The sequence below is a fragment of the Gigantopelta aegis genome, chromosome 9, assembly GCF_016097555.1.
Source record: "Gigantopelta aegis isolate Gae_Host chromosome 9, Gae_host_genome, whole genome shotgun sequence".
NCBI lineage: Eukaryota > Metazoa > Mollusca > Gastropoda > Neomphalida > Peltospiridae > Gigantopelta > Gigantopelta aegis.
The window spans coordinates 33,683,700-33,707,923 of NC_054707.1; the positions used below are offsets into that span (position 1 = coordinate 33,683,700).

The 24,224-nt window shown below is 36.3% G+C and overlaps 1 protein-coding gene across 10 annotated transcripts in view; it reads right to left on the reverse strand.

Annotated features, from left to right (window-relative positions):
- Nucleotides 1–24,224, reverse strand: part of LOC121382081 (5'-AMP-activated protein kinase subunit gamma-1-like) — a 374,706-nt gene that overhangs the window by 53,734 nt on the left and 296,748 nt on the right. The window lies entirely within an intron of this gene.

Consider the following 24,224-nt stretch of genomic DNA (forward strand, 5'->3'; position numbering starts at 1 on the left):
CTTGCACCGACCAGTGATCCATAACTGGTTCAACAAAGGCCATGGTTTGTGCTATCCTGCCTGTGGGAAGCGTAAATAAAAGATCCCTTGCTGCTAATCGGAAGAATAGCCCATGTAGTGGCGACAGCGGGTTTCCTCTCAAAATCTGTGGTCCTTAACCATATGTCTGACACCATATAACCATAAATAAAATGTGTTGAGTGCATCGTTAAATAAAACATTTCTTTCTTTCTTTCCTCTCTCAATATCTGTGTTTCTTAACCATATGTCTGATGCCATATAACCGTAAATAAAATGTGTTGTGTGCATTGTTAAATATAACATTTCTTTCCTTCCAATGAATTAAACTTATTGTTCTTGCCTCATTCTAACCACTGCCCCATATGACTAGTACATAAAAAAAACCCATGGTATGTATTGTCCTGTTTACTAGTATGACAAAATGCATAAAAAATAAGACTTACTGCTTTTCAATGGGATTTTTTAAAAATCTATGACAAGTGTCAAAATAAATCAGGGTTTGATACAGGAAGTACAATATGACATGATTTTATTTTAAAAAAGTAAAAAAAAAAAGGTGTCTTGATCGTTACAAGAAAAACTATGGCCTGCTGGAGAGAAGGGTTTGGAACAGTGTGTGAAATATTAGGTCCTTTCAAATATATTTTAGAACATTATGCAATCAAAATATATTTAAAAAAATAAAAATAAATAGCAGACGTGATAATCGTACATATACATTGTTGAAAAATGACCTACACTTTTTTGGTGGTTTTATCATATAAACACATTTTTTTGTTAATACTTTCACTTTGGTTTGAAGTGTTTTGGAAATAACACAAAATTACTATTTTTGTGTGCAAGTTACAAAATAATCTGCTGAGAAATAAATAACTTGTAGTAAATTTCATAGTATGAAAAAAGGCGTTCCCTGTGGGACGGAGTATAGATGATAGTTTAAAATGTGCTGAGGTGTCATTATCACAACATTACTTTCATTTATTAAGGAAAACTGATGAAGGAAGAAATGTTTTATTTAACGATGCACTCAACACATTTTATTTATGGTTATATGGTGTCAGACATATGGTTAAGGACCACAGATATTGAGAAAGGAAACCCGCTGTCGCCACTTCATGGGCTACTCTTTTCGATTAGCAGCAAAGGATCTTTTATATGCACATCCCACAGACAGAATAAGACATACCACAGCCTTTGATATACCAGTCGTAGTGCACTGGCTGGAGTGCGAAATAGCCCAATGGTCCCACCGACGGGGATCGATTCCAGACTGACCGCGTATCAAGCAAATGCTTTACCACTGGGCTACGTCCCACCCCATTGCTCATAGATATACAGAATGTGTATATTGGTGTGTATAATGTGTCAGAGGCTTTCAGTATTCTTGCAATACACACAGTCCATTGTGTTTCTGACTGTGTATACCACACTGAACTATGCATTCTCGTTCCAATCCATTGTCAAAACGTGACGATGTTAACACACTTTTTTAACACAACAGATCATCAGATATTGACATGGACATATTGTCATTTATCACGTAGTCTAGCGGCTTAAAATATGATACCCAAAAATTGAAAACACCATCATGACAAAAAAAACAGAGAAAAGAAAAACAAGGGGGGGGGGGGGGGGGGGGGGGGTGACACACAGAGGGAGAGATAGAGAGAGAAAGATAGTAAGAGAGAAAGAAGAGAGAAAGAAGAGAGATAAAAAGAGAGGTAGGTAGGCAGATAGTTATGTGTGTGTGTATGTATGTATGTATGTATGTATGTATGTATGTATGTATGTATGTATGTATGTAGGTAGGTAGGTAGGTAGGTAGATATATATAGAGATATAGAATGACTAGAATAGAATTAATGAATGCTTAACGACACCCCAGCACGAAAAATACATCAGCTATTGGGCGTCAAACTGTTGTAAATGCAAACAAATAAAGTGATGATCAACATCAATATAAAAATTCAACAGTTAAAATTAAAACACAGTGTAAAGCACTGTGTAAAAATACAAATATCACAGATATATAAAATTAAAATTTAGAGTAAAAGTCAGCATCTTGAAGAAATTGTAAGATAAGTTCTGGATGGAATCGAAATGATTCCATCACATTTCTCTGACCAAATATATCTTTTCGAGTTTCTTTAAGATGCTTACACTCCACCAAAATGTGGTGCGCCGTCAGAGTACACTACTGATAGTGCTCACATTGAGGTGGAGGATCTTTCTTTAAGATAAATGAATGGGTCAAATACGTATGACCGATGCGAGCATGAATACAGAGATATATACTAATACTGTCAAGTCAACAAAAAACCAGCATAAGGGGCTTATAACCATGAATAAAATTAAATTCTATCTAAGTCAACCAAGCATAAGATTTTGTTTATATCAGATCCAGCTACCAGTGTGTGACCCATATTATGGAATGCACTTTTAACAAGTTACTTTCTCACAGACAGTAATACCATAGTGTCTATTGAGTATTTAATCTGGTAAACAAAAAATTACATTTCATTTCAACTTATTTTCGTGCTTATATCCAATTAAGGTTCAAGCACGCTGTCCTGGGCACACACCTCAGATATCTGGGCTGTCTGTCCAGGACAGTGGGTTAGTTGTTAGTTGGTTAGTGGTTAGTGAGAGAGACGAGGGTGTAGTGGCCATACACCTACCCATTGAGCCCTTAAGAACTCGCTCTGGGTTGGAGCTGGTACCGGGCTGCAAACCCTATACCTACTAGCCTGTAGTCCGATGGCTTAACCACTGTGCCACCGAGACTTTGACCAGCCAGTAACATGGCAACTCAGCTAACATGCTAATTTAAAAATTAAACGGACATTCCTGAGTTTGCTGCAATTTTTAAGATGTTATCGACTAACAGCGACTTTTTAATGATTTTAATTACATATCAAATATATTTTTCTGCATAATATATCAGTGGCTGCATAATAAACGTGTTTCTGATCGTTCTAATATTTGTACTAGGTTAAATTTAATTTTATTTCTTAAAAAAGATTTTTCTTACAAATATTAAGACGACCAGAAACACATTGAATATACAGACACTGATATTCTAAACAAGAAAATATATTTAATATGTAAGTTTAATCGTAGAAATATTTTATTAGTCGGAAACATTACAATGCAGCAAACTCGGGAATGTCCCTTTAACTTTTTGACAAATTTACGAGGTATATTTGTCAAAATTCAACCTCACATTTGGTATCTGGCAAATGGCAAAAGTCAGCTTACAAACCCTTCCTCATGAAAGATTGCATGGCTGAATAAAGATTTATAGATTGCATGTCAGCTAAAAACTTTATATAGACCACATGTTGGCTAAAACAGAAATTCAGATGCATTACAGTAATTAAAGAGGCATGACGCTAGTTGACAGATTTATCTATTTTTACACTTGTTTATGATATATACAGTGGACTCTGGCCAAAAACAGTATCTGTAATCTGAGGCTTTTTCAGTGTAAACCAGCAAGATCTTAAAGTTCTGTCTAAAAACTTTAACTTGGCTGACACCTGTCTAATATGGCACTCTTTGTATACCAGTGCATTTTGACAGGCCCCTTGAATCCGATTTAGACTGAGTGCACTGTATATATTTGCTATAACAGATCATGCAGTCACACCAAGTAATGAGGTCAAATTGCGAGCAGCAACTAAAGAAATTTATCTGCATGCAGATATAGCAGACACATCAATACTGAGACATTCTCAGTCAAGATAACCTTACTCACTTTTACTCTTACGATCAAGAAATCATGCTGTAGCGTGCAGCCTGGTGCTTCAGATCCAGCATAGCATGGACTTTACAGTTTTGTATACACACAACCGAAATGGTGTATATACACTATATTGATACAGTGAAACTCCTTTAAACCGAACCCTCAGTAAACTGGAATTCCATCAAAACCAGCTAGACATTTGTCATGGTCTCTTTTTAAATATCAGTAAAGAGTAGAATTTCTTTAAACCCCTTTAAAAGCAGACTTTTAACATGGTTCCATGGGTGTCCAGTTTAGAGAGGTTTTATCATACCATCTTCAGGGCTTGAAACATGAAGTAAAATATGGCCTGCTGTTATTATTTATTCATTACAGAAATTGGAAATGTTTTATTTAACGACGCACTCAACACATCTTATCTACGGTTATATGGCGTCGGACATATGGTTAAGGACCACACAGATATTGAGAGAGAAAACCTGCTGTTGCCACTTCATGGGCTTCTCTTTTCGATTAGCAGCAAGGGATCTTTTATATGCACCATCCCACAGACAGGGTAGTACATACCACAGCCTTTGATATGCCAGTCATGGTGCACTGGCTGGAACGAGAAATAGCCCAATGAGCTCACGGACGAGGATCGATCCCAGACCGACTGTGCATCGAACGAAAGCTTTACAACTAGGCTACATCCCGCCCCTACAGAAATTGGAGATATATATATAGTTAACACATAGAAATGACAGTCTGCCCATGATCACGAAAGCTATAGCAGACCTAAACCACCCATAAACATACATGAGACATCACAACTGCACTTTTAATCTGTGGGACACTCATGTTATACATGTAGCTGCATGGTTCTGCATTACAGCACATGTCACAACAATCGGTATGGCTCTGTTTATTGGGAACAATATCATAATATGGACAGTAAAATTAATAGTTACATTATTGGTGGGACAATTCAGGTCTGACCTCTTAACATCTTACAACAGAGGTGAAATGAGGTGCAGTTTATTGCGATGATACTGTCATATGCTACACAAAATGATTTATTTCTGAACCTGCTGTGAATCTCATTTCCAAAGGCGGTCACACTTTCGCTTACGTCTCCTTTGATTTACTTTCAGTTTATCAAACTGTCCAGGTGGAGGAAGATGTTCCTATAACTGTAATAACTGTCTCGTTGATTAATGTCTACATGTATATTTTTTTTTTCTAGGTTATCTACTTACATGTTGTCTTAGGCAGATTGGTTTTGGTGTACATTAATTACATACAGTGGAAACTGTGCTTATGTATAAACCTCCAATTTGCCATTACCTTTACTTACATACAGGAATTACTTGCTTACACAATGAACTTAACAAAACACAAATTGATCTGTTTCTTTTATTTGTGAATTTGTTTTAAATGTTGTTTTTACTATATATTTTTTAACTGTTTAACTGAGCCATTCATATTATCTCTTGCTATTATCAGTATAGGCCCATTGGGATATTTATCATTCCATCCAAAAAAAGAGTAAAGTTTGTTTTATTTAACGACACCACGTTGATTTTTTTATCTTATTATATATAGGCTATTGGACATCAAACATATGGTCATTCTGACACTGTTTTTTTACAGGAAACCCGCTGTCGCCACATAGGTATCTTTTATTTGCGCTGGCCATGGCCTTTGTTGAACCAGTTATGGATCACTGGTCGGTGCAAGTGGTTTACACCTACCCATTGAGCCTTGCAGAGTACTCACTCAGGGTTTGGAGTCGGTATCTGGATTAAAAATTCCATGCCTCGACTGGGATCCAAACCCAGTACCTACCAGCCTGTAGACCAATGGCCTAACCATGATGCCACCGAGGCCGGTTCTTTATTCCATCCAGTGCACCACAAATGGTATATCAAAAGCAGTGGTATGTGTTATCCTGTATGTGAGATGATGTCTATAAAAGATCCCTTGCTACTAATGGAAAAATGAACTTGGATTCCTCTCTAGAACTATATGTTAAAATTACTAAATGGCTGATGATTAATTAATCAATATGCACTAGTGGTGTTGTTAAACAAATCAAATTTTAACTTTTTATCTCTTGCTACCGACTACAAGTGAACACATCACAAAATGCCATCTGACTTGGTTAAATGTGATACACATACAGAATACACTGGCTTGGCTAACTGGCTAATTGGCTTACAATAATTACAAGTCAAAAGAAATCCATTATATAATAAGGCCGGAATTTTTTTAAAACTTGTTTCCTATTACATGCAGGAAAAATATAGGGTAGGTAGGTAGGAAAAACATTTTATTTTGGAAAATAATTTTATTTATGGATATTAAATAATTGTGTTGACTACCGGTATCCAAAATAACCTCTGCATGTATAGAAATGCATTATGCAAACCAACAATACCATTCATCACAGTGTTTTCCCTAGAAATGAAGTAAGGCATGGTAAAATGACATTTTGGGGGCATATTTTATGTGCAGTTTTAAATATAAGGTGTTTTTTTTCCATTATACAATTTTCAAAAGGACAAAAACCGTATGGCCATTTTATTTTCTATATCTATTTCATAACTTAATTAAAAAAAGGAAAAATGGTCACATTTTTCAAAAATAATTGCCACACAACTGCTTGGCAAACTGCTACACGCAGCCATATTCATGAATATGACGTCACGTTTTCTTTCTAGTCAGGCATGAACTTTTTTTAGCGGAAACCCGCAAAGTTCCCAGTGACCACTTACAAAAAAATAACGAAACGCATCAAGATCTTACTGAAATATTTAATCATTTGATTTGGCAGTAAACTCCATCATTATCGGTAAACATTCCCTCCCCTAGTTTATCAGAAGGTCACTAAATTTCTACAAGGCCAATTTTCCGACTCTTCGCCCGATATCTCACGAAAGTTACCAAACTTCAATTTGAAGGGAAGTAACTCCATCAATCAATTGTTAGAAGAAAACATTTCGTGGCTAACGGGTCGCCAATAAAACTAAATTTGCGACAGTAAAACCACCAATATACGTCCGCAAATCGGAAAACACATTAGGGTTATCCCCTAAATGACACCAAATTAGTGCTTGTGATAGTTTTGGAATGTTTTAGTGGAAATTGTTATATTTAAAAAACATTTTTGGATATACAAAAAAAGTTTTAGGGTCGACAGGTTCAAATTAGGGTCGGTCGGGTAACCGGAAACAAACAATATTTTATGATACGCCTAATTATATTATTGTACAAGAAAGGCATGTTTTGGCAAGTTGCCTCAAAAACATGATTACAATATCAAAAGTAAAGTAATCAATTAGCCATAATATTCTATTCACCATCTGTCATGTCTAGTTGGTGAGTATACATGTAAGAACAGCATAATATTAGAATTCAAGGCCTCAAGTCATCTGTGAAAAACAGGTCATTTCTGGGTCAAGTATGCAGCTCACCTGCCAAGTTTCTACTCTTTAACTTAGTTCTGCACAAAAACAGGTCAACTTTACCTCCCCATTGATGCATGAAGTGGTCAGACTACCGTATATCTTCGCCTATAAGTCGAATTTTTTTCACCCAAAAATTATTTTATAACTTGGGGGGTCGACTTATAAGAGGGTAAAAAAATTTCACCAAAAAATATTAGTTTTGGGGATTATTTTACAAGTTTTATTGTTGAGGTATGCCATGTATTTATACTCAAATATGTTAATTTGACACATTTATTTTTTATAACCTATTTATTTTGGCATTAGAACGGTTTTGGTTATGCGAAAAGGCGTGCAATCTCACTCACATGCCAAGACAACAGTCCACTTAGTTAAATTAACAGTCATCACTAATAGCAAAAATGTAAACAATACTAACTACCTGTTGCCCGAGTTTATTTTGAAATCTGGTCACTGGCATTAATGGTTGTTCAAACAATGTCTTGTCGGTGATTAACTTCATGAATATTACTGAGCTTTCCCTTAAAATAGACTGATCTCTGCAGTTCACTAGAGCAATAGGGACACACATCATTTGGTACAAAAACCAGTGTACTTTCCAGAGTTATCCTCCTTACATGTATTAATATGGCGGAAAAACGCTATACTTTCAGTTTTATCGTAGTGATCTGTTGTCAATGTTTATAAATAAAGTTGTTGTCTGTGCACAAAATCATCTGTACAGTGCCATACAGTAACAGTCAAACAGCTTTCACTCTCTACTAAGGGAATATTTCGTTTTGATGCTATGTAATAATGATAGTTTGATTGGAATAGTCTGATTATATTGCGATGTTACGGATGTACAAAATGTGAAAACCGAAGTTTGTCAAATAATTTTCTTTTGTTCAAATATTGTACATTATTGTTCTCATGTGCTGAAACTAAGAAATATTTCAATATTTATAAAAAAAAATTCATGGGTCGACTTATAAACGGGTCAATTAAAAAAATATGTTTTCAGGGCTTGAAATTAGTGACTCGACTTATAGCCGAGATCGACTTACAGGCGAAGATATACGGTACTAGATTTACAGATGGTAGGTACATATACTCGATTTGGTTGCCAGCTACTAGTACCAGCTGCCTGCTACCCAGAGTGAATCACTGAATGTTTAATGACATCGGCTGTTGGATGTTGGGTGTTGGGTGTTGGGTGTTAAACCAAGTTAAATGCACAAATGAAGTCCAAATGGATTGAGTTTCAACAGCCAGACTAGAGATTTTTGAAGTTTTTTGAGTACTATGGCATCGTAAAACCATTGTAAGCTATGACGTCACACAAATGCATTCCATAGTCTTCGATGGTTTTTTTACAATATTGTCGTGTTAAGATAGTTTTGAAAATCTAGGCCCAGGCTATTAATTGTTTTCTCTAATCACTAATTAACCATTAATACTTTTTTAGTGTCCAGAAAGCTGATCAGTACCCATGACAGAGTGCTTGAACCTCAGTTGACTATATAAGAATAAAAATCAAGCCAAAATTAACTGCTTTTTATCCAAAATACTAAGATTTAAATGTTTCATCAAGATATTTTAGAGAAAGTAAAAAAGAAAAAAGAAAAAAGGGTGATTTTATTATGCAGATTTAGATGTGCATTCTTAATTATAAATTCTAATAAATCAAATTGAAAAAACCCAAGAAAACCCCCAGAAAAACAATCCTTTCTAAGTGAGTAAAGCAAAAAAAGCTCAACACTGACCTAAATTCAAAATAAAATAAACTCCCAAGTTTTTGAGGTCAGTTCAGTTCTGACACAAAATAGATGACTGACACTGTTTGGGATTCCTTTAAATGAATGGTGTTCTATCCACCATTCATTATCATCATAGAACCAGACAGATAATTCGCCCTCAACGTCCGTCATTACACAGAGCAGCACTTAACACTGAAATGGGGGCGGGACGTAGCCCAGTAGTAAAGTGCTCGCTTGATGTGCGGTTGGTTTGGGATCGATCCCCATCAGTGGGCCCATTGTCCTATTTCTCATTCCAGCCAGTGCACCACAACTGGTATATCAAAGGCCATGGTATGTGCTATCCTGTCTGTGGGATTACGAAATGTTCGACATCTAATAGCCTATGATTAATAAATCAATGTGCTCTAGTAGTTTCATTAAACAAAACAAACAAACTTTAATACTTAAATGTTGCTGGGTACATCAGAAAGAAATCAAAACCGTTTTATTTAACAATGCACTCAACACATTTTAATTACAGTTACATGGCACTGAACATATGGTTAAGGACCATACGGTAATGAGCTATTCTCTTCAATTAGCTGCAAGAGATATTTATTATGCTCCATCCTGCAGATAGGACAGTACATACCATGACCTTTGTTACACCAGTTGTGGAACAAGAAATAGCCAAATGAGCCCACCGACATAGATCAAACCTCAATCTAATGCAAATCAAGCGTTTTACCAAGTGTGTACCTGACCCAACGCAATAATACCACAACACATTCTTTTCCTGATTTACAGTGTATATATTTGCCATAAACAGAACAGCACACATAATACGATCTTTGATACATGTACATGGAACACTGGTTGAAATAGGGGAATAACCCAAATGGGCGTATTTAAAGCTTTCCTCCAATCCATCAAACCGTGAGCGACTGCTCTAACCACTGAGCCACATCAGATTTCTAGTGTGCCAAGTATGCATAAACTTGAATTTCAATGAATATACAATATCCAGGTTAATGTATTAATCTGCAAAATTGGAAAGACAGCAGGACATTGTGAGTCATATACACACACATCTGTTGTTGGACCATGTAGACAGATGCAAACAAACAGCTCATGTGGCCCTCACTAGCTCAGCCATCAGTATGACCTTATTATCACTGCATGGCACCTTGGATTAACCATGAGATTTTCAGTTTGAGATTTGACATTCAGGACAAGCTAAGTTGTATTTACATAGCTAAATTACTTGACCTTGATATAGGGATGACAAAATAGCATGCACTGTTCTGACTACAACAGAGATTGATGAATACATTTATCAACCATGTAATTAAGAAAATGTCTATGGCAAAACCAAAAAAATGCCATGGGGAGAAAACAATAATAATAAAATAAAATAAATCAAATTTGGTCAACAGAAGTGCTGTAGGGAATTAAAAACTCCACAGCAATCTTCACAGCATTGCCAGTCTTCGCCAGGAAAGGCGAGTGATCACTCCCGCTCTCCTCCACACTCACCTGGAAGGTTTTAGGAGAGTGGCAAACTGATCGCCTCTCACTAAAATATTTAATGCATTTTATTTGACATATTATGTGATTGCTCGCCTAGAACAATTTCAGGAGAGTCATCTTCAGCTCGCCTTGATTTTGCTGGTGGCGAGGACCGATTGCTGATTGCTGTGTGCAATTGCAGGGACTGCATTATGTTTTTTTTCAAGGGTTTTTGTTTTCAAAATGACAACTTATTTATAAAGATACATACTCTTAATATACCAATTTTGGTTCCCCTAATTTGCACTGATGTGCAATGATGTATTTTGAACTGAATGTTAACCGTTGACATATTGTCCACTCAAAGTACATCAAAGCGAACTGAAAGTCTTTGGTTTGCGTACACCAAATATATGATATGATATAACAGGAATGTACCCTTGCTGTTTTATCTGGGACTAGCTAGTCACTTTCATATGACATGACACAACATCATAACAGGAACCGAACCAAACTGCATTCTGTCACCAACACATCAAGAAATACAACCAAGCAGAACTAGAATTTCCAAATCGAAGTGTTGGTGTTTGTTCACGTTGTTCAAAATTTAATGCTATATCCAAATGACAGGAAATGAAGTGCAAGACCCCTTGCAGGAAGTACATGAATAGCAAATTCATGGTGTATCAAAGAAAGAAGTGTTTTATTTAACGATGCACTCAACACATTTTATTTACAGTTATATGGCGTCAGACATATGGTTAAGGACCACACAGATTTTGAGAGGAAACCCACTGTCGCCACTACATGGGCTACTCTTCCGACTGGCAGCAAGGGATCTTTTATTTGCACTTCCCACAGGCAGGATAGCACAAACCATGGCCTTTGTTGAACCAGTTATGGATCACTGGTCGGTGCAAGTGGTTTACATCTACCCACTGAGCCTTACGGAGCACTCACTCAGGGTTTGGAGTCGGTATCTGGATTAAAAATCCCATGCCTCGACTGGGATCCGAACCCAGTACCTACCAGCCTGTAGACCGATGGCCTGCCACGATGCCACCGAGGCCGGTCATGGCGTATCAATTATGTAACTTTTAGTATATGTTGGTAACATACACATGTACATGTAATGGATGCACATTTTTGGTAAAATATTCTTAAAATATAATTATCAAAAATAAACTTTAATAGCACAGTATAATTACATAACACCTTGCTGCTAAAATATAATTATCAAAAATAAACTTCAATAGCACAGTATAATTACATAACACCTTGCTGCTAAAATATAATTATCAAAAATAAACTTTAATAGCACAGTATAATTACATAACACCTTGCTGCTAAAATATAATTATCAAAAATAAACTTTAATAGCACAGTTTAATGACATAACACCTTGCTTATAAAATATAATTATCAAAAATAAACTTTAATAGCACAGTATAATTACATAAAACACCTTTAAAAAAAAAAAAAAAAAACATTTTTTAATAAAATAAAAATTCTAACTTTATCTAACACAACAGCACATCTTAATTTTGTAAAGACATATTTTAATACAAATTAATATTAGGTTTATCACTTCCACCCAAATAAGTATTATGGTGTATATTTAACAAACATTCCATCAAAAAAAATAAAAAAATAAAAATAATAATTTAGAAAAAAAAGCGTCCCCCCTCCCCCCCCAAAAAAAAAAAAAAAAACCAAAAAAAAACCCCCACCCACAAATAAACCCACCAGCAAAACAAAAGAAATACAACCAACCCATGAGAAAAACCCTAAACTTCAGCATGTTAATTTTCCAAAATTCAACTATAAAAAATATTCATATTATAATTATTATTCATATTATTATTAATACTGAAACATTAAGGTATTCAGAGTTTTCTCCCTTGACAAAGTGTGAGATTGCTTTGCAAAATACAACTGATACATTAAGGTTGCTGGAGTTTTCTCCCTTGAAACATATTTGAATAAAATGACCGATTCAAACTCATTCTGTATTCTTTATGTTGCCTGTCCACAGCTAAGAGACATGGTTTGTTAATGTATGCTGACCGACGGATGTCCATGGGCAACACAATAATATCACATCAAATAATTGGTTTCTGTTTCTACATGAGTTTTTATGTTATGAATACAGACAGATGATGGAAGTTTTTGATTGTTGACATTTCTACAATTATGAGGTAACAAACGTTTTAACCATATGCCCCACCAAAAGTTAAAATTTGTTTTGTTTAACAAGTCCACTAGAACACATTGATTTATTAATCATCAGCTGTTGAATGTCAAACATTTGGTAATTTTGACCATTAGTAGCAAGGGATCTTTTATATACACCATCCCACAGACAGGATAGTACATACTATACGGCCTTTGCTATGCCAGTCGCGGTGCACTGGCAGGAATGAGAAATAGCCCAATGGGCCTACTGACTGGGATTGATCCCAGACCAAGCCATATCCAAAGTAATGTATTTGCACAAGACCAAGTCCAAGAGGTATTTACGGTATGTAAAGCTATGGAATGACTACAAAAATCATTGTTTTTCTCGTTACATGGTGCCATTCAGAAAGTTATGACAGGGCTCAACTTTCACAACAGCATTAATGACAATTGCCATAGGTTAGGTACTTTACTGATGGCAGGTTTTGGGTTTTTTTTGTTTTGCTGCCTTATAAAAATTATTGCCATTAGTTAAACATATAATTTTTGGTTTCTATATATGTTGCAAAGGTTACTGGTTTAACATAAGTATAGGCAGGCTCAAAATTGTGCATTTGTGCCTATGGCAAAAACATTTCAAAATTGCCACAGGTAACAAACATTCATAAGCTCAAGCCCTTAATTTATGGCTAAAATGTCAAGAGCCACATTACCGGAGCAATCAATGAGCAGGTCAACATCTGAACATCACAGTAATAATTATACTAATCCATACACAAATGGTTAGTATAGTGATTGATAGATTCATTATAGAAACTAAAACAACAACACTTTGTGATACACAATATAAATATGTATACTGACATATAGTAATGAGAAACAAAGTCTATTCAGTGAAATACTGAATTGCCATTAAAAAACAGGAAAGAAGGAAGGAAATGTTTTATTTAATGACGCATTCAACACATTTTATTTATGGTTATATGGCGTCAGACATATGGTTAAGGACCACACAGATATTGAGAGAGGAAAACCGCTGTCGCCACTTCATGGGCTACTCTTTTCGATTAGCAGCAAGGGATCTTGTATATGCACCATCCCACAGACAGGATAGCACATACCACGGCCTTTGATATACCAGTCATGGTGTACTGATGGACCAAAAAAATAGCCCAATGTGATTGATTCCAAACAGACCGCACATCAAGCATGCGCATTACCATTGGGCTACATCCCGCCCTTAAAAAACAAACAAAAATCCATCTTGGTGAAGGTAAAGAAAGAAATGTTTTATTTAACGACACACTCAACACATTTTATTTACGGTTATATGGCGTCAGACACATGGTTAAGGACCACACAGATTTTGAGAGGAAACCCGCTGTCACCACTACATGGGCTACTCTTTCCGATTAGCAGCAAGGGATCTTTTATTTGTGCTTCCCACAGGCAGGACAGCACAAACCATGGCCTTTGTTGAACCAGTTATGGATCACTGGTCGGTGCAAGTGGTTTACACCTACCCACTGAGCCTTGCGGAGCACTCACTCAGGGTTTGGAGTCGGTATCTGGATTAAAAATCCCATGCCTCGACTGGGATCCGAACCCAGTACCTACCAGCCTGTAGACCGATGGCCTACCACAACGCCACCGAGGCTAGTGGTGGCGAAGGTAATGTCAAAACCAAACAGAGAATTACACACCTGTGACTACTGCTGATAAATTGCATATATCCTGGAGCAAGGGGGCGGGATATAGCAGTTGGTTGAGTGCTCGTCTGAAGTGCTTGCATCGCAGGATTGAACCACCTCAGTGGATCTGTTCAAATGATTGGGGTTTTTCTCATTCCAACCAGTACACCACAACTGGTCAAAGGCCATGGTATGTACTTTCCTGTCTGTGGGAAAATGCATATAAAAGATACCTCGCTGCATTCGAAAAAATGTAGCGGGTTTCCTCTACAAGTCAGAATTACGAAATGTTTGACATCCAATAGCTGATGATTAATTAATCAATGTGCTCTAGTGGTGTCGGTAAACAAAAAACAAACTTTAATTTTAAAGGAAGAACAAACACCAATGTAGAATCATTAGCTTGTTGTTGTTGTTGTTTAATTCAGATTGACTAAACAATTATATTTAGCAAATGACTAAACAATTATATTTAGCAAATAAAATGTTACTAAGTAATTTTATGTACTAACACTAGATATAAGGCAGTGTAAAATATCTTCAACTTATAGTTTTGTTTCTCCATTTTGTTACATATTGTGTACTACATACTTCTTACATTTTATTTTTGATTTTCATTCCAAAATGTTTCTAGCTGTCCTGACATTCTCAGTAATTAAAAATCAATTTCATTAAAAAAAAAGAAAAAAGGTATATATCTCAGAAAGAGCAGTTTTAGCCCATTTTAATAATAATCAAAATGTGTTTTCTGTTTTTTGTGTGTTTTTTTGTGTGTTTTTTTTTTTTTAACCAGCTAAAGAATAATACACCTAAATTCAAAATATATATTTTTTTCTTCTGACAATGGCATAATAGTTGCTACCAAATAGTCTTGACTGTCAGGATGAGGAAGTGATTTCTTGTGTAGGTTATAAATAGCATGTGGCGCGTGTAATCATCTGATATATGCTAACTATAGCTGTCACCGGTTTATAAGAACAAACCCGCTGCTCTTGTGTCAGACGACCTGACTTACAAAGCAAGGTGTTCAAGGTGACTTTTACATGCACTTTCTTACAGACAGCACATCACATACACCGTGCCCGGAGCATGAATCTTTAAAAGCATGTTGGGTGTATTGTGAGTTTTGCAAGCAAAGGAAGTAAAAACATTTTTGGTCTTGATTTAGATCTATCTATCTATCTATCTATCTATCTATATAGATGGATGGATAGATAGATAGAGAGTTCAATCCCATTGGCTTGAACCCCATTGGTGCTCGAGGAAGTGTTCGACCCACCAGGTAGTTTGACCTAACCATTCGGTCAACATTGTGTAAGTGTAACTTGAGACTTAATTTGTGGTTCGAGTGTTGCAGTGTATTTGTGGTGCACTGGTTGGAATGAGAAAACCCCCAAATCCGTTTAATGTGCCGCAAGCATCTCAAGTGAGCACTCAACCGACTGAGCTAACTCTCACCCCATTCTTTCTTTAAAACATTCCAGGTATTTCACTCCGAAAGGAGCTACATGTATCTTTCGATCAACTAAGTCAAAGCAACCAATTAGCTCCATTTTCAATTCAGATGAACCATTCTAAATTATGTGTAAAAATTACCTTTAAGAAATTATGGAACATTTTATATTTTGCTTAATCCTACGGAACATATGATTTGCAAATTCAATAGCATCAAAACCAACCCTCGCCCGCTACCGACCCTGGTCGGGCTGCTGTGTTCCCTCACATCATGCCAGCGCAGACGACTCCCTCTTCCACCCACCCCCAAATCTTTTCCTGTCCTGGATGGAGGAGCTGGTGAAAGTCAACACCTGCGCCCATGACAGGCGTGTGCTACACCAGCATGTTCTGAATGTGCGCGGTAAAACCTATGACCTGACCTCACTCTGTTGCACTGTCTGGCAGAAACATCAAGTGATCCTCAGGCTACACAGATCATGGAATTAAGTTCCAGAATCAGCTCCATCATATTACTTTAGTCCGACGATTGGCGTAAGAGGTTTAACCAGGTATGTTAAGCAAACAAATTCCCACTGAATGTTAATGCAGCTCGATAACTTTGTTTTGTCTTCATTCCATGATTTTCTTGTCCTAGCCAGTGCACCACGACAGGTAAATCAAAGACTGTGGTATGTGCTATCCTGTCTGTGGGATGGTGCATATAAAAGATCCCTTGTTACTAGTGGAAAAATTTAGCGGGCTTCCTCTATAAGACTAAATGTCAAAATTACCAAAAATATTTGACATCCGATAGCTGATTATTAAAAAATCAATGTGCTCTAGTAGTGTCGTTAAACAAAACAAAACTCATTCCATGATTTTCATACAAAGGTACTGCCCATACAGATAAGAGAAGGATCCTAAGGTATTTGAAAACCGACATTGGTAGTGTAATGGGTAAGTCATCAGACTTATGGTTGTTAGGTACTGAGGTCGGATCCTGGTACCAGTAAGGTGTAAGGCCACTACACTGACTTCTCCCCCACTGTAATAACTAACCATTAGCCTTTCCTGTCCTGGACGGAGGAGCTGCGCCCATGACAAACAGTCTGAATTGTTGTACACATGTGCCCAAGACAGCTTCAAACATGCTATTAGCATTAAATTCAAGTTGAAATGAATGAAAAAATGGCATTTGGAAACTATAGTCATTCCCCCCACCCCCTCCCACTCAACTTACCATATCCATTTGCCTGTTTTAAAGTTAAAGGAAAGCAAGGTAAGGAAGGGTAAGCCATGTGATGGCAAGGTAAGGGATGGGAGGGTAGGGGTATGGGGTAGGATGGCAATGAAATGTGTGTGTGTGTGGGTGGGAAGGAGAAGAAAAGGAAGGGAAACAATATGAAGGGGAAAAGAATGGAAACGAATTCCATGAAAAAAAGAAAGCCAATGAAATGGAATGAAAGAAATGGATTTTTTTTTTTTTAATTACACCTCAGGATTTTTATTACACCAATGTGCATCATGTGTCAAACAAGAATCCCACTTCCAACATTATATTCCTCATCAACAACATGCTGCTTACTATGCACCTGTCCTCACATACATTACCAAGAACATTAGCTGAACTGAGAAAACCCGACTGCACTGCTAGCTGTTATATATAAGTACATGTATATTATTAGCAACAACATAATTAAACCGGACTTTGGCTTATCGTATTCTTCCAGCCTTTGCTGGAGCACATACCTGTATACAGATACACATGTACCTTCATACACCATTAAGTAATGTTCCAAAGGTTCTTTCACCCACCAGTGACCGACTTTCACAATACCCAAACAAAATGTATTAAGTATCGGCATGCAGCCATATATCTGTTTATCCCATTACTGTTTTGTCTTATTATATATTTTTATATACACAAGGTGACCTAGCTCTTGGTGGCCAATGAACTTGTCTTCCTCAGTGAGGATTTCTAATAAATTCATCAGTTGAATTCTATAATCCACTGAACTAATTAGAGAATAAGTAACGAGCTACGAGGAATTACAGATTATCAGTCCCAAGTGAATGAATGGTGTAAACTGCGAGCCTTTGAAAGTCAATTCCTGCTGTAGAAAACAACCACCTAAATGTCATTTTTAAGCCAGCTAATCAGTGGCTTTAAAAAACAATCTGCACACTATTATGTGCAATTATCGAAAACATACTACCCGTTAATTGAGCCCGTATGGGTAATAATCACTGAATATATCAGTGCTTCACATCTAGAATATCAAATACTGTGGTATGTGCTACAGTAAAGTCCATATACAAGAGCCCTTACTATTTTAGGTAGCAGTGCAGCAAACTGTATCTCGTTGGGTGGAAGTTTGAGGTGCACCTAACTTTTTATTCTACAGTCCGGCCATTGGTGATAAATTTGACAGTCTTTGTTGTGATGAAATAATTTTTTTATCTGGCCAGTAAATTTCAATCATTTAATTTGAACCAGTGTTAATTTATCAGCTACTATTGAAACATGTGGGGTTCTACTAAAAATAGGACGCCAGTTTTTGTGTGGAACTAGGGTAGTCGCTTCGTATTATGTTTGAAACGAGCAGCTTAAACTGACTAAGGTAGTCGAAGACACTTCCTATTATGTCTGAAATGAGCAGCTTAAACTGATTTATTTTAATAATAAGGGGTAGTATTTGTATCCTGTTTACATATTGATTGAAAGGTTGGGTGTAGCAGCTTTAGCCATGTTACTATTGTCGACTATGAGATTTGATTTGATGGTATATACCCTTCGCGTATACTCAGTAGGTGGTAGCAGTTTCCCTTCTGACTGACTTATTAAAATCTGTCATGAGTAGACAGGCATGTTGTGTGCCTAGAACAGCAGGGGTGTTACTTTCATCATCAACTTGTATTAACAACATCACTGTACAAAGAAGGAAGGAAGGAATGTTTTATTTAATAACACACAGGTAATTAAAGAAGAATGCTGCTGCTGCCACACAATGGGCTACTGTTTCCAATTAGCAGCATGGGATCTTTTACCTGCAGCATCTCACAGACAAGATAAAACATACCACGGTCTTTGTTACACGAGCTGTGGAACACTGGCTATAATGAGAAATAGCCCAATGGACCCACCGACGAGGATCGATCCTAGACTGACCGTGCATCAGGCAAACGCTTTACCACGGAGCAATGTACTGCCCATCACTGTATTAGTACCTGATCAATTTAAACACCTAATTTTCTTCAAAACAAACCAGCTCCGTATCTTCAAATTTTCTTCCTACAGACATTCCTTCCCATACAAGAGTACTGTGTTTCTATCATTAAAATGAATAAATATAGTTTATTGGCAGACAACCATAGAAACTATTGGCATAGGCAGGATTTTTTTTCCATTAGGGGGATGGCTGGAGAAATCCATGATTTTTGTATTGAATTGATCAAGGTACTATCCATAATCACCATATATAATTTCATAACTTCCTGATTATATATATATATATATATATATATATATATATATATATATATATATATATATATATCTGTGTGTGTGTGTGTATGTGTGTGTGTGTGTGATGTACAGTTGTGTGTATGGGCACAATATGTCTGCCACATTCAAGCTAAGCCTAAAATAGGAAACAAAACAGACCATACATTTCAACTACGAAACCATTTCACTAAAAATAAATTTCTACAAGAAAAATGAAAACAGGACATGGTTTAATTTTCTGTCCAACATATCTGCGTATATTACCGAGCCTTACAGTTACATGTATATAACATAATTTTATTCTTGATCAATACATGGTATGCCCTGCCACACCAAATATATGAATGTGAAAATAAATCAATAAACAATTATCACATGGGTATTATGAAACGTAATATCCCACGCAGAGTAAAGGTACCTGTGAGTAATGTTGATTTCTTAGTGGCCATTTCCCTGCTTGAAGTAGCCCTTCTAGGAGAGGATTTCCTAACACTCAGGATTGTTCCCAGTTTCAGAACCTGTGACTATAGGACAAATCACCTGGGATCCACTGTACACAGACGGTTATTTTCTTGACAGCGGCAGACCAGTCAAGGTCACAATAGCTTCCCACAATTCACTGTAGCCTCATTCTCGGATATTCCTCTTTAATTAAATGAGTGGATTCCCCCCAGTGTGGTCCATTATATCTAAATGCTATAGTGTGTTGGTAACTGTGCTGGAAAGTGCTTTTATTGTATTTCGACATGGTGGGTGATCAAATTGTGTGGCTGATCGTTTTATATAAGAGACGTACTAGCTACCGAGGATAGTGGTATGTAAATGAAGTGGAAAGTAGAACAAAATTCTATTTTCTACATGTATCGGTATGAGCCATTCACCCTTTCTGAAAATGGAATATTGCTGCTGGTTTTGTCAGGGTTAATTTTAGCACTGAACTCTTCTGTGGAACACTGCCAATACTGATGCTGTTTGGTAGATTACCATTATAATAAAAATGCATGGCATGTTTCAAATAATCAATATGCATTACTTTCAAAGTAATAAATATGCATAATCTGTTAACCCAACGTATTTCAAAACTCCTCACATGACAGAAATGTTGTATATATATTTTAATTAATTAAAACAATAAGATACAGACAAGCTTGTTATAATAGCCATATTATGCAGTAAATTGTGTTGTTGTAATTACTCATTAATTATAATTATTATCATGGATTATGTCCTTACAAATATGAATTAATTAATTACATGGAACAAAATTTTTATCATAACATACAGATCCCCATACCCAACAGGAATATGTCTTTTACAGTTAACAGTGATTTTTTTTCCAAGTTATTTAAAACCAGATATAGTCAAACCTTGTTATAATGGCCACATTTGTCAGTCACCATTTGGTTATATATCATACTTATTGCTGCAACAAATTTATTATGAGCTGTTCCCTTTGTCTAAATCACAATACAGAACATGCCTATATTTAAAACACCATATTCAAAATTACAAACCATAGGTCCATTTAACGAGCTACTCTTGGCCTAGTGAATTCCAAACCTATATGTAGCTCCCTACCTTTCCATTTAGATCGATCGTTCAAAATTACACCTAAATTCCGTCATCAAAAAAGCGCACCCATTCTCTTTGGTTTAATCCTACGGGACATTCCAAATTCCATAGCACCATACCACCCTTCGCCTGTTACTGGCTACGGTCGTTTTGCTGGTGCCCCCTTGCACCTGCCAGTGAAGGCGGCCCCCCTCCTACCCACCCCACACCTTTCCTGTCCTGAACGGAGGAGCTGGCCAAGGCCAGCACCTGTGCCCAGGAGAGGCATGCACTACAACAGCTTGCTCTGAATGTGCATGTTAAACAATTCCATCCATCCAATTACAAGCTATTAACACTAACACCCATCTTGGGATCAGTCACTGGCAAAGTCAGAGATTGAGCCTGAGATGGGCATGCCTGAACTTAAGTAGACAGGGGCATGTTAACAGAGTATCTGTACCCATATTAACACTAATATATTGTGAAGACAAATATGGCTTTAGAACTTTCTTCTAAAATATATAATACCTATATTAATTGTAAAATTGTAAGTATGTATGGTCTATATAAAAAGTGTCTATAAAAGATATCTTGCTGCTAACAGAATCCAAGGCACCTGGCATGACAATATGTTTCTTCATTCCTTAAAGTACCACTGCTTACAATTATTACAGGTTTTGTCATCTGGTCACAAATGATGACCAACATGCCAGAATACTGTTAAACAACCATTCCTGTTACTAAAAACTGTAATAAGAAAACATTTAATGACACCACTACAGCACATTGATTTATTAATCATTGGCTATTGAAAGGTAATTTATTTACATATATAGTAAAACCTGTCCTAGCGGCCACCTGTATTCAGCAGTAACCTGCCTTAAGCGGCCAGTTTTTTCCCCTCCCAAACGATTTATAACGTAAATGCACCTGTAATAAGGGGATCACCTGTCTTTCGCGGCCAGCGGCCACCCAAATCGGATCCCAAATCACTCAAATAACCGTATTAAGCCGCCACAGTAAAGGTTTACTATTTTATAAAAGTGATATTTAACAACAGTGATAAGGTGCAGCAAATAACCGATCTTCACACCTTCGGGTCCTGACATCTCTACTGGTTATCAATTAAGAAAGTATGACTATGGAAAGCACCTAACTGTCTCTGAGCAGGCTACACTTGACTTTTGTAGATTCACTTACTATGACAATAAAGTAGAAATTAAATAAAGAGAAAACAAACTTGTTGAGAATGGTTAATTTAATACATTCCAGTTGCAGTTTTTCCTGAAGGAGGCGACATGTCAAAAGTTTATTTATCGTAAACTGTGAAGCACACATCCATTAATTAGCAGTATAGATACTAAAACAAGAAACAACAACATATGTTTTAAAGACTATATGTCACAACCTGTAATCAGCGGACACCTATCTTAAGCAGCCAGTTTTATCTACTCCCTTGTGTGACCGCTTAAAACAGGTTTGACTATAGTCTTTAAAAAAAACCCCCAAAACACTACATTTTCCCATTAGTAGCAAGGAATCTTTTATATGCACCATCCCACAGACAGGAGAGCACATACCACAGACTTTGATATACCAGTCATGGTGTACTGGCTGGAACATAAAATAGTCCAATGGACCCACCGATAGGGATCAATTCTAGACCAACCACACATCAAGCCAGAGCTTTACCACTGGGCTACGTCCAGAAAGAAGAATAAACAAGTAAACTTTGATTGTGCTGATGATTTTTAGCTTGTATTTTTGTAGCCAGATGTTATATTAGTTGTGTTCTGTGATTATGATAGGCATTGATTATGATAGGCATTAATTATGATAGGCATTGATTATGATAGGCATTGATTATGATAGGCATTGATTATGATAGGCATTGATTATGATAGGCATTGATTATGATAGGCATTAACAAGATACAAACTGCATACAAAATTTAAGTGGAAAACAGGACACTGGCTCCATCATTTTGGCTTTGTACAACAAAATATATAAAAATACAACACATAATACTGTACATGTAATTTTCCATCATATTCAAATGCATTTGCAATTGTTAAACCAAAAACATTTTTAAGTTATCCAATAGCACACATGTACTGTTAATGTTCTTAAAAACACTAAAAATTACTTTACACAAAGTAAAGAGTTACTGTGAGTATTATTAGTAAAAACACGGACAAAAATAGCTTTTAGGTAGAGCTAAAATCTGGAATTCTACACATCTATTCATTTCTTCATAAACAAGAAAAGTAAAACTTTTTACACATATTCTGCATACATAAATAACAAAGAAATCTAGACAAAATAAAAGCAAGAATTTCACATCAAACAAATTTACACCAACCATAACCTGATCACTGATAGTTGCATCCATATGTTGCATGCATGTTTTAAAAAAAAAAAAAAATAAAAAAAAAAAAAAATAAGTGTAATAAACCCCTATCAAACAAAGCTTTTAAAAACAAAACAAGAAAAGTAATTAAACACACATAATTTTGTCAAACATGATAAACATCCATAGATGCAACTATAAATCTTGATCTAGGATTCATAGTTTGTATGAAATGGAGGAAGACACGAAACTTTAACACTGAGGTAAACGCAAAGGTGAATGCCTTCATCACTAAGAGAAAGTAATATAATTGTACCTATATCTAACCTGTTTGCTTTATACAGGTGAGATAAAAATAAAACATATACTCTTCTGAATACACAATGAATGAACGAATGTGAAACACTCTTAAATAACCCAGACAACACAAGACATGTGAAACACACATACTGTATATGATCCACATAGTGGTGTAGTGTGGGCGGGGCCACTGGGGTGGTTGCCCTGGACGCAAAATTCTGGACTGGTGGAAGGGACTCGGGGGGTGCTAACGGTCCACTGGTTAGGAGGTGCAATACACGCCTTGCCCCGGGTGCTGGCAACCCACGCTATGCTACTGGATCCATACAATATTTAACAAAACAAGACGTGAAAAAGTAATACATTTTTACCTATATCTAACCTGTTAACTTCATATAGGTCAGATAAAAATTAAACATATCCCCTTCTGTTAATTAATTTTTGTTAAAAACATGAGACACACATACTATATATGATCCACACAATATTCAACAAAACAAGAAAAGTGAAACACAAATACTGTACATGATCCACACAATATTCAACAAAACAAGAAAAGTGAAACACAAATACTGTACATGATCCACACACTATTCAACAAAACAAGAAAAGTGAAACACAAATACTGTACATGATCCACACAATATTCAACAAAACAAGAAAAGTGAAACACACATACTGTACATGATCCACACACTATTCAACAAAACAAGAAAAGTGAAACACACATACTGTACATGATCCACACAATATTCAACAAAACA